The sequence below is a fragment of the Carcharodon carcharias genome, chromosome 2 (assembly GCF_017639515.1).
Source record: "Carcharodon carcharias isolate sCarCar2 chromosome 2, sCarCar2.pri, whole genome shotgun sequence".
Classification (NCBI taxonomy): domain Eukaryota; kingdom Metazoa; phylum Chordata; class Chondrichthyes; order Lamniformes; family Lamnidae; genus Carcharodon; species Carcharodon carcharias.
Window position 1 is genome coordinate 173961006 of NC_054468.1, and position 15056 is coordinate 173976061.

The 15056-nt window shown below is 43.5% G+C and overlaps 1 protein-coding gene across 2 annotated transcripts in view; it reads right to left on the reverse strand.

The window, feature by feature from the left end:
- The window catches only part of LOC121269068 (echinoderm microtubule-associated protein-like 6), a 738052-nt gene that overhangs the window by 564592 nt on the left and 158404 nt on the right, over positions 1 to 15056 (reverse strand). The gene's annotated exons all lie outside the window — the stretch shown is intronic.

The window sequence follows — 15056 nt, forward strand, 5'->3', positions numbered from 1 at the left end:
ATTAGATCCAGCACTGCGCCGTCCCTTGTTGGACCCTCTACATATTGACCTAAAAAGTTCTCCTTCTCACATTTCAAGAAATTCACTCCATCCAAGCCCTTAACACTACGTCTATCCCAATTAATGTTGGGAAAGTTGAAATCACCTAATATAATTACCCTATTGTTATTGCTTTTACACACCTCCGCAAATTGTGCACATATTGCTCCTCAATTTCCTGTTGACTATCTGGGGGCCTAAAATAAACACCTAACAATGTTGCTGCCCCTTTTTTATTCCTAAACAAAGCTTCATTTGATGCCCCCTCCAAGATATCATCTCTCCTTATGCAGTAACTGACTCCTTAACTAATAATGCAACGCCTCCTCCTCTTTTACTCCCTCCCCTGTCTCGTCTGAAGATTCTATATCCCGGAATGTTGAGCTGCCAATCCTGCCCTTCCCTCAACCACATCTCAGTGATGACTACTATATCACAATTCCACGTGTCAATCCTCACCCTTAACTCATCTGTTTTACCTGTAATACTCCTGGCATTAAAGTAGAGGCCATCCAACCTTGCCTTACTCGCTTGAAGCTTAATGCAGCTGTACTCCCTCTGACTTGATTGTTTTACTGTATTATGACGTGTCCCTATTCTGCTAACATTCTGTGTCCCCTGCCCCTGCCAAATTAGTTTAAACTCCTCCCCTACCTACAATGGCACTTTTTAATTGCAGGAGAAGAGGGACCACAATGCCAGGTAGAGAAGCAGAACTGAAGGCATTGTGTCAAATCTAGCCATACTAACAATCATTGAGGCGGTGGTGCTGCAGTTGGCTGTCAACAAGTGGAGCCGAGTCATTGGTCGAGGCGAGATAGGCCCCGGGGTGGTGAGCTTGCAAGGGAACACCTCTACAAGAGAAACAAACTTGTATTAAGGGGGGTTGGGAAGGAAGGGCACACAATGGTTGGCATGCTGTTAGAAATGAGGCAGTGATGGTTTGTGACTTTGAAGGTTCTCATGTATCGAAGAGGAGCATGTGACTGTGTGTGCAAAGGTGTAAAATGCAAAATGCAAACACTGAATAACATCTCACAATAGTTCCAGTGCTTGCAATGAGGAAACTTGTCTTAGAGCACTCACCTCAAAGGTTGAAGATGGCCCTAATTATCCGTACTTTTGTTTCCTATACAGGTGCAACATGGGCTGCTGCTGTGCTAGTCACAAGGGTCCCACATTGACCTCTGAGAAGGAAGAGCAAGGTTCAGAGGGTGCAGCATCACATCCTTGCTCTGTGCCCAGCACCGGCGAAAATACTTGCACCTTAGTGGGTATTGTGCCTCAGAAGTAAAGGAAACACAAACTGGTGAAAGCATATCACAGTTGCACGTGCAGCTGCTGGAGACTGAGATGGTGCAGGCCTCTGGCAGTCACAGGAGTTCTGGGGACGACCAAGATGCTGAGCCACATTCCGATGCAAAGTCATCCTTAAGGCAACAAATGTTGGATGTCCATCTCTAAGTGTGAGCAGATTACAGAGGGATTGCGCATTCTGGCGCAGGCTTCGGAGTCCATCCAGGCCATGAGTGCTGCAATGACCTGCTCAACAGCATGCAGGCTTTCCCCATTGACAGACTGGCTAATGTCATTGAGGGTCAAACCAGGAGATTACTGATGCAAGAGTGGTATGCATTCTGGCCTCCACTCCACTACCTCTCCATTTCTTTGTCTCTGAGCTCTGGGATCCAGAGCCAGGCCGTGAGGGAATGAGGAGCCTGGAGTCACACCAGCTCCCGGTTCCTCCTAGGAAAACATAGAGGGCCAAATGGGCTGCATGATGGAGGTTTAACAACCGCTGATGCCATCAGGGGCCCTCTCAGGGCGCGTCTGATGGAATCAGCCTCTCTGCCATTGGCTCAGGCACCCTCAAGTGCCACATTGACAGATGTGCACCCTGCCACTGTGCAGGAGACTCCCACCATGCCAGCACCCTTACAGCCTCCAGCAACCAGAAGACAGCCGCAAAAGTAATCACAGACAAAGGAACATAAGGATCAGCAGCCTGTCTCTTCTGCAGCTGGCATGAAGGTGGGAGAACCATGCCGCAGCACCCAGAAAAGAGTCACGAAAACTGCACAGTAGTCATGCTTGGGTGCACATGTATGTGTCATGCTCAGTACAAGGATGAGGACACTGAATATTACAAGCTGTAAGATCATACTTTGTGAAAGTAGCCACAGAACCTGTTAAAATGGCTGCAACTTAATATGTGACTATGGGCATTTAAACTATACACCGTATTTGATTCTGTGGCCAATACTTAGTGAGTCAAAGACCTGAATAAGGGTACTCTGCAGCCATCTGTGAAGCTTACACATCACATTGTTTAAGGACGAAACGGTGCTTGGGAATAGGGGATATCTAGACTGCTGCTTTCCAAGTGCCTTTTTGAACAAAGGAGAATATTTAAGCTCAAGTTGGGGCAGAAATAAGAGTGAATGACCACAATCAACTGCCATTCTATCATGGTGGTCTGGACCCCAGAAGTGTTATCCTGCAGTCATGTGACTGAAGCTAACTTTCAGGGGCTCTGGTTTAAAATATCCTGAACAAAGTAAATTTAGCAGAGAAACATCTAAAACACCGGAAACATCTGAGCCATCATAGCTGAAAGTCTTCTAATGCTGCCAAAGTACTGTACCTGTTCCAGCTTCCAAGCCCACCTGAGAACTAATCTCCTGGCTATTTGTCTACAAGACTCTTCACAGCTTCATAAGAATCCTTTGTTTCTAAAAGACCTTCACTCCACTCGCTCCAACTGAAGTATCAACTCAACTAAGATGACATCAGGCCTGCATCAACATAGAGACAGAGATATACATTTCATTTTTATAATTAGGGCTTTAACTTCATCCGTATCTAATCTTTGCATGTGTGATAGTGTCAGTGGGATGAGTGATTGAGGCGTTGCATTTCAGACATCCGGGGTAACTGTGTGATAACAAATAACCACCTTTATCTTTAAAATCAACAAGTATGCTGCTGGAACCTATTTTAAATTAGGAAAAATCACTGAGGGTAAGAAAATACACACAACCTATATACAAACATCCTGATTATGGACTGGAAGGGACCACACAAATTCTGTTCATAACAGGTATATTTACCATTTGTGATATTGGCACACATTAATGATCTTCTGCGCATATAAATTATTTCTGGTTTCAACATTTTGCAATGCTTCATTTGTTTATTAACTATTTGTGAGACTGTATGGAGAAATATTCTACTGATGGTTTTCTGTGAGTATGTAATTATGTTCATCCAAACCACTGACATTGTTCGGATGTTTGGAATTGCCCAAAATGACAACCTGGTTTCTATGTAATGGAGGGGCATAAAGAATGAAAAACTGGCCATGAAGCTGATATATCTCGGGAGACTCATCTATTGGAATCATCTTATGATCAGAGTTTCCCATGCCTCACAGCCATCAAGACACTCCCTGGGAGCAGATTGCACCTCTGTATTGGAGAGATCCACCTGATCTGTCAAGGCATCTAAATCTCATCTTGAGAAGATCAATGGTCTGCTCTATGATGAACCTTATGGTGCCATAGCTCTCATTATAACGGCATTCAGGTTCCGCCCTAGCACTTCTAACAGGTGTCATCAGCCACTTCTTCGGAGGATAACTTTTATCACCAGCAGCCATCCTTCCAATGCCTCCATGGCTGAAAATATCCTAAGGATATAAGAGTCATAGCTGCTCTCCACATACCTTGCAACACTCCTACATGATATGTTGCTGGTAGTTGCACTCTATCTGCACATTGACTGAGTGGTACCCCTTTCAATTTATAAATGCCCCTGGCTGCCCTGCTGATGCCCTGATGGCAACCCTTGGGAAACCAGCCATGGACACAAAGCCTATGCGTCTTTCCAGTTGATTACTGTTATCTATAGTGAAGGCAATTAATTGACAGGCACAGGAAAACAACATGTGTGAAAACTTTTATGCAAATGGTGCGCTGCAGACTGGGTGATCCCATTCAGGTCTCCACAAGCAGCCTGAAATGAACTGGAGGTGAAGAAGTTTAGCGCCACTGTGACTTTTAATGCCATAGGCATTGGGTGGCCACACATACAATAGGATGCTATCTCAGGAGCAAGCTTGTAACATAGGGTTGGGACAATGGCTTGCAAAAGGCAAAGTCTGCAAAATGCTTGTGCTGTCATTTCCAGATATGAGATTTGCATCCCATAAAGGTGATTGGCAGGGTACAGTCTCCATTTGCTCTGTGTGTCTGCTGCAGCCTGCTCAGATGAGTCCCTCACTCCTCAGCAGTTTGGCCTCCTTTTTCCACATCATGTGGCTCCTGTCATTGATTATCTGGCTTCCTCCCTCTCCTTCTGCTCCTCCTCACTGGATCTATCTCCCAAAGAAAACACAATGCTAATAGGGGACACTATTTCTCAGCACCAATGGTATAGTGATGAAAGATTACAGTATCAACAAGTTTACCGACACTGTAATGATGTATACCCCTGATTATGTTTAGAGGTTCATGCGCAACAAATGCAATGACTGCAATGAAATAACTGTCAGCAGCCTCTCCTGCTAAAGTCAGACATAGACCCACCTCCTGTCTTTATATGCACCTTTAAGGAGACCCTGAAAAAAAAAATTGAGCTTCCGACCTGGCATGTTTCATATGTATTATCAATTCGACGGCTAACAAGCTTAATTGGCCACTGATTGCCAATTTCAGACTGGCAAGCAAGCTGCTGATTTCAGAGCCTGCCTGCCTCCTGTATGATCACGCACTAGGTTTCTGATCAAAGAGAAATCCCATCTTTCTGCAACTCAGGTGTTGAAATTTCTAGTGCAATTTTTTCATATATATTCTTTCAATGTGTATTCCTGACAATGAAAATTTTGAGATTCTATAAAATATGATTTCTCCTCTACATAAAGGGTCCACAATTTAGGTTTTCATTTATCTTCTTATAATCTGAAATGGGTAATAGCAGTCATTTTTGTTGTACCAATGCAAGTCTGTTTATGAGAACCCCTCAATCTCAATGGCCATCCCCCCACTACCAATTGTGGACCATAAGACATAGGAGCAGAAATTAGGCCATTCGGCCCATCGAGTCTGCTCCGCCATTCAATCATGGCTGATAAGTTTCTTAACCCCATTCTCCCGCCTTCTCCCCTTACCAATCAAGAATTTATCTATCTCGGTCTTAAATACACTGAGTGGCCTCCACAGCCTTCTGTGGCAATGAATTCCATAGATTCCCCACTCTCTGGCTAAAGAAGTTTCTCCTCATCTCTGTTCTAAAAGGTCTTCCCTTTACTCTGAGGCTGTGCCCTCAGATCCTAGTCTCTCCTACTAATGGAAACATCTTCCTCACGTCCACTCCATCCAGGCCTTTCAGTATTCTGTAAGTTTCAATCAGATCCTCCTCATCCTTCTAAACTCCATTGAGTATAGACCCAGAGTCCTCAAACGTTCCTCATACGTTAAGCCTTTCATTCCTGGGATCATTCTCGTGAACTTCCTCTGGACCCTCTCCAGGGACAGCACATCCTTCCTGAGATACGGGGCCCAAAATTGCTCACAATATTCTAAATGTGGTCTGACCAGAGCCTTATAAAGCCCCAGCAGCACATCTCTGCTTTTACTTTCTAGTCCTCTCGAAATAAATGCCAACATTGCATTTGCCTTCCTAACTACCGACTCAACCTGCAAGTTAACCTTAAGAGAATCCTAGACTAGGACTCCCAAGTCCCTTTGCACTCCAGATTACTGGATTCTCTCCCCATTTAGAAAATAGTTTATGCCTCTATTCTTCCTACCAAAGTGCATGACCTCACACTTTCCCATGTTGTATTCCATCTGCCACTTCTTTGCCCATTCTCCTAACCTGTCCAAATCCTTCTGCAGCCTCCCCACCTCCTCAATACTACCTGTCCCTTCACCTATCTTTGTATCATCTGCAAACTTAGCCAGGATACCCTCAGTTCCTTCATCTAGATCATTAATGTATAAAGCGAAAAGTTATGATCCCAACACTGATCCCTGCGGAACTCCACTAGCCACCGGCCGCCATCCTGAGAAGGACCCCCTTATCCCCACTCTCTGCCTCCTGCCAGACAGCCAATCTTCTATCCATGCTAGTACCTTGCCTCTAACGCCGTGGGCTCTTATCTTATTGAGCAGCCTCCTGTGCGGCACCTTGTCAAAGGCCTTCTGGAAGTCCAAGTAGATAACATCCATTGGCTTTCCTTTGTCTAACCTACTCATTACCTCCTCAAGAATTCTAACAGATTTGTCAGGCATTACCTCCCCTTGATGAAACCATGCTGACTTTGCCCTATTTTACCATGCACTTTCAAGTATTCTGAAATCTTATCCTTAATAATGGACTCTAAAATCTTACCAACGACTGAGGTCAGCTAATCGGCCTGTAATTTCCCGTCTTTTGCCTCACTCCCTTCTTAAGCAGGGGGGTTACATTAGGGATTTTCCAGTCCTCTGGGACCCTCCCTGACTCCAGTGATTCCTGAAAGATCACCACTAACGCCTCCACTATCTCTTCAGCTATCTCCTTCAGAACTCTGGGATGTAATTCATCTGGTCCAGGTGATTTATCCACCTTCAGACCTTTCAGTTTTCCTAGCACCTTCTCCTTGGTAATGGCCACCAGACTCACCTCTGCCCCCGATTCTCTTGAACTTTGGGGATGTTACTTGTGTCTTCCACAGTGAAGACTGATGCAAAGTACCTATTCAGTTCCTCTGCCATTTCTTTGTTCCCCACTACTACTTCTCCAGCGTCATTTTCCAGCGGCCCAATGTCCACTTTTACCTCTCTCTTATCCTTTATATATCTTAAAAAAACTCTTGCAATCTTCTTTTATATTACTGGCTAGTTTACCCTCATATTTAATCTTCTCCCTCCTTATTTCTTTTTTAGTTGTCCTCTGTTGGTCTTTGTAGGCTTCCCAATCCCCTGGTTTCCCACTGCTCTTTGCCGCATTGTATGCTTTCTCTTTAGCTTTTATGCTGTCCCTGACTTCCCTTGTCAGCCATGGTTGCCTCGTCCTCCCTTTAGTATGCTTCTTCTTCCTAGGGATGAATTTTTGCTGTGTCTCCCAAATTATTCCCAGAAACTCCTGCCATTGCTGTTCCACTGTCTTTCCTGCTAGGCTCATCTCCCAGTCAATTCTGGCCAGCTCTTCCCTCATGCCTCTGTAGTTGCCTTTATTCAACTGTAATATCGTTACATCTGATTCCAACTTTTTCCTCTCAAATTGCAGGGTAAATTCTATCATATTATGGTCAATTTCTCCTAAAGGTTCCTTCACCTTAAGCTCCCTTATCAAATCTGCCTCATTACACATCACTAAATCTAGAATTGCCTGTTCCCTAGTGGGCTCCACCACAAGCTGCTCCAAAAAGCCAACTCTTGGACATTCCACAAATTCCTTTTCTTGGGATCCACTACCAACCTGATTTTCCCAGTCTACCTGCATCTTGAAATCACCCATGATCACTGTAACCTTGCCTTTCTTACACGTCTTTTCTATCTCCTGGTGTAGCTTGTGCCCCACATCCTGAATACTGTTCGGAGGCCTGTACATAACTCCCATTATGGTTTTTTTTACCTTTGCAGTACCTCAACTCTACCCACACGGATTCTACATCATCTGACCCTACGTCATTTCTTGCTATCGATTTAATTTAATTTCTTACTAACAAATCAACCCCATCCCCTCTGCCAACCTGCCTATCTTTTCTATAGGGTGTATATCCTTGGATATTTAGCTCCCAGTCCTGAGCCCCTTGCAGCCATGTTTCTATGATGCCCACCACATCATACCAACCAATTTCAATCTGCGCCACTAGCTCATTTACCTTATTTCTATACTGCGTGCATTCAGATACAACACCTTCAGTCCTGTATTTTCCTTCCCCTTTCTCATTGTCGTGACCACATGGAAAAGAAGGGGCAGTAGCAACATGAATGCAAAATTCAGTGGCTAGAAACAAAGTAGTGGTGAATGGCTATTTTTTGGACTAAAGGAAGATTTATAGTGGAGTTCCCCAGGTGTTGGGACACCTGCACTTCCTGAATATATATGACCCAGACCTTGGTATGCAAGGCACAAATTCAAAATTTTCAGATGACACAAAACTTGGAATTAAAACTTGTAAACTTGTTAAGTGCAAGGAGTAGGAAGAATGCAGAGACAATATTAAAAAAAACGGTACAATTCTGAAGAGGGCGCAGGAGCAGAGGGACCTGGGTTTATATGTGCATAAATCATTGAAGGTGGCAGAGCAGGTGAGAAAGTGGTTAATAAAGTATATGACATCCTGGGCTTTAAAAATAAGGTCATAGGGTACAAAAGCAAGGAAGCTATGTTAAAACTGTGTAAAGCACTGGTTTGGTCTCAAGTGGAGTATTGTGTCCAGTTTTGGGCACCACACTTTAGGAAGGATATGAAAGCATTAGAGGGGTGCAGAAAAGATTCATGAGAATGGTTCCAGGGATGAGGGATTTTAATTACGTAGATAGATTGGAGAAGCTGGGGCTATTCTCTTTGGAGAATAGAAGGTTGAGAGAAGACTTTATAGAGGTATTCATGGTCCTGAGGGGTCTGGACAGAGCAGATAGACAGAACCTGTTTCCATTGGTGGAAGGATTGCAAATCAGAGGGCAAGATTTAAGGTACTGGCAAAAGGAACAATGCCCGCATGCAGCGAGTGATTAGGATTTGGACTGCACTGCCTGAGAATGTGGTGGAGGCATTCAGAAGGGAATTGGATCATTATCTGCAAAGGAAAATTGTGCAGGGCTAAAGGGAAAAGGTGAAGGAGTGGCACTACGTGAATTGCTCCTGCAGAGGGCCAGCACAGGCATGATAAGTTAAATGGCCTGTCTGTTCTGTAAGCATTCTATGAATCTATGAAATATAAATTAAGTATCAGCCCTGGATGATGGCCCCAGGTAGACAATAATCTGAAGTCAATCCCTTCAATTTATTTCCTCTGGGTATCAGAACAGTTGCTTCCATGATAAACTACAGAACTAACTTTTATTAATATTGCCTGTGGTATAAGTGTTGCTTGATCAATTGCTTAACAGGCGAAGAGGTAGAACTGACCCATTATCATCTTCAACCTCTAATCCTATGAAAATCAATGGCCCATAACCTCCGTGGAGTGGTAATCAGAGTCGGATTGCCATGCCACTCCTACCTACTTATGTGGAAATGAAGTTGCTCCTTTCTCGCCCGACTTCTAACTTAGGCCAGTTGAGGCAGTGCAGTAAAGCAGGTAAATTTAAAGGTCCAGCCACTTTGTAGAAGACAGGGAGGGGGTAAGTGTGTAGTAAGGTAAGTGGATAGGGTTGGGTGGTGGGGAGTAGTAGTGGTGGTGGTGGTGGTGGTGGTGGGGTGGGGAGCGGGCGGGTCGGGTGGTCAGTGGAAGGGGGTGGAGAAGTCAGTGGGGGTGTGGGGGTTGGGTCGTTAGGGATGGTCAGTGGGTAGGGGTCAGTGGGGTGGAGTGGGGGGGGTCAGGTCTTGGGGGAGTCAGATAGTCAGCAGGGGTGGGGGTTGGGTGGTTAGTGGTGGGTGGAGGTTCAGTGGGAAACTCAGTGGATGTGGCAGTCAGATGATCAGGGTTGGTCTGTGGAGGGGTGGTGCAGATGGTGGGGTGTCCAGTGGTCAGTTGGGGAGGTGGGGAAGTCAGTGGGGGGTTGGTGGTTGGGTAGTCAGGGGTTGGTCATAGGGCAGGGTTGAATGGTCAGTGGGAGGGGGGTGGGGTGGTCAGGTAGTCAGGGGTGTTGGTTCGTTGGGGGGTGCTGGTCAGTGGGGGCGGGGCAGGTGGTGGAGGGGGTGGTCAGCAGGGGAGCGTGGAAGGTAGTTATGGGGGAACGTGGGAAGTCAGGGGAGTGGGTAATCATGGGCGTCCTGTGGGGTGAAAGTCCGTACTATAGTTACCCAGAAGTCAGAAGTGGTTTTAATTCTAACTTTTTCTGGGTAACCATTACTGTAAGACAGCCGGAACCAACCAAAGTTTGTGATTTATATCATACTTTCAGATGGCTCCCATGGCAGGGCAATTGCCCAACAGAAGTTTCAGCTTCTGGGCAATTGCTATGCAATCCTTACTTTGGGACTTCCAGGGGGATTCCCCAAACATCTCTGCACCACCCCCCCCCCCCCCCCCCCCCCCCCCCCCCCCCGCCACCACCACCACACCCCCCCCCCCCCCACCCCCCACCCCCCCACCCCCCCCCCACCACCACCACCACCACCACCTTGCCACCGGTTATGACACCCCAGGATTCAGAAGTTACGGGTCATTATGTTTTTAAACAGACAACCCAAAGGTTGCCTAGTATCTAACAAGGAAGAAGGAACCTGAGGTCAGATCTCTTGGTGTCTGCATCAAAATATCTTTCTACTAAAAATATGGCTAAAGTTCACATTAAGACAGCAGGCATGTTAAGTTGCTTCATTCATTGAGAAGTCATTCAAAAGATATTCAAGAATTAGATAAAACACCTCATTGCCTCCCAGGAAACAATCAATTTGCATGACTTCTCCAGAACAAGTTCACCTTTGGCTTAGAAACTGGATGGTCTCTCAATTACACTGGAAAATACATTTTCCAAGTCCAATCCATCAAGTGCTACAGAAAATTGTTTAGACAGAATGACTATAATAGCTAATCGCACTTTTCTGGCTAAGAATTATGTGGTCTTGGACCTGATATCCCTCACACACAAATTTTTCCCACTATACGCTGAGAAAATCTTACTTCCTAGTTGGAAAAATCCTACATTTAAATCCAGTATCATGCTCTCACACAAACTATGTCAAGACCAATAGAACCAAAAGTAACCTGGAACCAATGGTTGTAAGAAGACATGAACTATATAATTCTTTCTTCATTTTGGATACGAGAATTCTGGTTCCTATGCTAAACATCACTCTTAAATTCTGCGACCGTTTTTAACAAAATATCGATGATTATCAAAAACTTCTAACTTTTCATTGCTTAGCTTTGATATTTTGACAAGGTTTATAATTTGCTATAGCACTGTAGACTTCTATTTTGCTCTCAGCATTATGCCTACCAGCTTTGCTATCGATATTCAAATATTGCAATAACAAAAGGTTCTCTCAAAAGAAAAATATCTTGTCACAAAATAATAAATCACAAGTCCAAAATTCCAGGGTATTGTGTTTGCAAAAGCAATATAATGTGGGAACCCTCAAAAGTTCTAACGTTTGTTCAAGTAGGCAAAACTACTACTGGATATTTGAGGGGTAAAAAAGTGATGAGAGCTGGGCATGCCACGTATTTCTCATCATTTGCTTTCATAAATACTAGGCACAAGTGTTACCTGTGCAACTGAGTATATTAAATTGTACAACAGGCATTTAAGGCTAACAATTTGTTAAGGTCTGTTTTCAAGCATTATAGACCTAAGATTTGTGATTTGCCTGCGCTTGTTACATTAAGGCATCCCGCCTGCAAAGTTCCTGCTGCCTCCTTATTTAAATGACAAGTAAGACCCATGCTGCTAGTTGCCTGAGGGCTTAGCAGAGGACCCAGCAGCAGATGCTGATTGCACATGGTGTAGCTAGTCTTCTCCTATTAAATGTAGCCTGCCCCTCTTAAAGGGGAACTGCACTCATTGGAAAGAAGTTGCTGATGACTACCTGTACTTCTAGTAGGAGCTGTTCAAATGGAATATCAGGGAAGACAGAGGGGTCCTAGTTTCCCAGGTATGGTGCTGGAGACTTTAGTGATGGAGGTCAACAAGAGGAGTCATGTGTCTATGGGGGGGCCCTCAAGGACCACTCTTAGAAGGGATTGAGAGCAAATGGTCAGGGAGGTCACTGCCCAAAGTCGGCACCAACAAACTGACAGCTGTACCACAAGAAGTTCAATTACCTCACACTGATGGTTTCTTTCTTCAAAAGTCATCTTCCAGCCACCACTCTACCAACCCCTCACAGGGGAATTCTGGAGAAGACATCAGATGAGTACTTTGATGGGTCCAGATGCATGCTGCATCAGCAGTACTGCCAGACAGCCTCCTGTCACTCTCAAAGAGCATGGAGGAGTCCAGCACCAAAAATGGCAGAGGGTGCCACACAGAGCTTGGAGCCCACCCTTTCCACCAAGGAAGTGGTGGTCCACTCCATGACAACACTTGAGACCCCACCCATGATGCAGTGTCCAGTGGTCAAGTCTCAGCTTCAAACGCAGTACAGGTGGAAGCCACCCAAGGTCGGAATGTTACAGCAGCAGCACAGTGTCATGAAGCTATTAATGTATATAATATTTTGGAAAATATTTTTCTTTTAAAATAGAGGTTTAGTCTGCGGATATGTCTTAATTGGATTAAAGCCAGCTAGTCTGGGTGCTTTGATATGTACTAGCTTTGATATGTAAGAGAGGTAGCATGCATTTGCACTTTTTGAATAGAGAATTCAAGAAGTGGAGTGAAAATTGACACCTCTCTAGCAGCTACCAAGCAATATGTTTATATTATTAATAAAATTGGTATTATGAAAGGGGTTTCATCGTTAAAAAGGTGAAATTCAAAGAGGTTGTTGATTGAATGAGAATTAACACTCAGTCGGGCTGGTAGGTATAACTTCAGTAGTTTTCGGGTGTGTAGGCAGAGGCAATGTATGATCAAATGGCAGCTGCAAGCCTCCAACTGGCTCCACAGTGAAAATAACCTCATTTTGAATTTGTAAGGTGAAAATGCTTTGCCTGGCATTTGGTTAAGTCTATGATTCATTAATGGAGTTTAGTTTGGGAATTTGTTAAAAGTTATGATAGTAGCAATTTGTAGCCATGTTACATATATTTTAACCTGTGTAAATTAATAAAATGTTTCAATTAGTTTAATGTAAAATCTCAAGAATTGATGGTCTGATTCCTGAATTTAGTGTCGCATCTCAAACATAACACTTAAAGTTATAGGTTATGGCAGTTGTTTAAAGTTTCTCCCTCGGATTTTTAAATAACTCCACTTTACCAACTGCATTGGTCATAACAATTGGGGGCTGTGCCAGGATAAATTACATTTCTAATTCCTTGATTGGTTAGGAATTGGTGAATCTTAAGCTTACACATACGAGAGGCTCTTTGAATTCAGGAGTTGGTGAGGTATTTCAGAAGTGGTGAGACTGCAAGATGGCTTTGGCAATTGCTAAGACTTGTCTGGGAGTAGAAGAGATAACTCTCATTGGGTTGGAGAAAATAACCAAAAGTAAGTTAACAGAGTTGGCGGATAAGTTACAACTGGGGTTATCTGCGGAAGCTAGGAAATCTGATATAGTTAAAAGTATAGCACAGCATCTACAGTTGAAAGTGAAACCTGACACTAGTGAGTCACAGCTGGAGGTAGTGAGACTTCAGTTGCAAATGAAAAAGCTTGAATTAGAAGCAAAGGACAGAGAAATGGCTTTTAAAAGAGAATTAGAAATTGCAAAGATGCAAAAGGAAGAAAAAGAAAGAGAGAGAGAAAGAGAATTCCAACTGAAAATGTTGGCAGTTAGAAAAGAGGGTAGGTGAGGAAGGATTTGTCTCTAGAGTAGAATCCAGTGGGGATATTTTTAAATTTCAACAAGCTCTTCCGATATTTGAGGAAAAAGATACTGAAGCATCTTTATTTCATTTGAGAAGCTAGATAAACAGATGAAATGGCCACAGGAGAACCGGACATTATTATTATAGTCTAAGTTATTAGATAGGGGGCTTGAGGTGTATGCTTCATTTTCAGAAGAAATGTGGTGAATAAAGCTATTTTGAGTGCATATGAGTTGGTTTCTGAAGCATACAGGCAGAAATTTAGGAATATTAGAAAACAGCCCGGGCAAACTTTTATCGAGTTAACCTTTCGAGTTAACATTAACTCTGTCTTTCTCTCCACAGATGCTGTCAGACCTGCTGAGTTTATCCAGCAATTTTTGTTTTTGTTTCAGATTTCCAGCATCTGTGGTATTTTGCTTTTAAACTTATATCAAGTTTGAAAGAGTAAAACAAAGTAATTTTGACCAGTGGATATGTCCATTAAAAACAGAGACCACCTATGCAGCTCTGAGGGAAGTCATTCTTTTTGAAGAATTTAAAGATTCAATCCTTTCAGTAGTGAGAACTCATGTGGAGGAACAGAGGTTGATTCAGTAAGACAAGCAGCAGAGATAGCTGATGATTATGAGTTGGTTCACAGAGCTAAACTTTTTTTCCATCAGCCTTTCAAATTGGAAAAGGGTAAAATGTGAGAAGGTGAAAGGAAGGCAGGTAAGTCAGGGAAGAGAAGGAGTAGCTGGAAGTTCTCAGGAAGTTTTTTCTCAGAATAAAAAGGAAGGTGCAGAAGGTAGAAGTGACATTTGAAAATTGAGGTGTTTTCATTGTAATAAAGTGGGGCACACAAAGTCAGTGTGTTGGAGATTGCAGGGAAAATCTGTAGGAATTATTGGGATACAAAAAAGCTCTAGAAGAAAAAGTACTGTGGGCTCTGAAGTTCAGGCACAGGAGAAACCAGTGGTTTATGTACAGGTGAGACAGGGAAAATCAGTGAAAGGTAAAGAAGTGGGAATGTGTTCACAGTTTACTCAAGAGAATTCTGAGGAGCAGGTTACAGAAATGTTTAAAGGCTTTGTGTGTGAAGGAAAAGTCTTTCTATGTGTACATGGTGGAGCAAGTAATGATGTTAAAATTTTAAGAGACATAAGGGCCAGTCAATCCCTTATGTTGTGAGGTAGTGATATTTGTTGTTCAAGGGGTGTGCTGCAGGAGAAGGTAATAATTAGCGGGGTTCATGGAGATGCTAAATCTATTCCATTGTGGAAGGTAATTTTAAAGAACAGATGGAAGAATGGTGAAGTTATAGTTGGAGTGGTAGGAAAATTGCAGGGGTTTAATTTATTATGAGTAATGATATAGCTGGGTTGCAAACGTGGGTGATGCCTATTGTAGTTCAGCAGCCTATATTAATGTTTTCAACAGAAGTGTTACAGAAGCA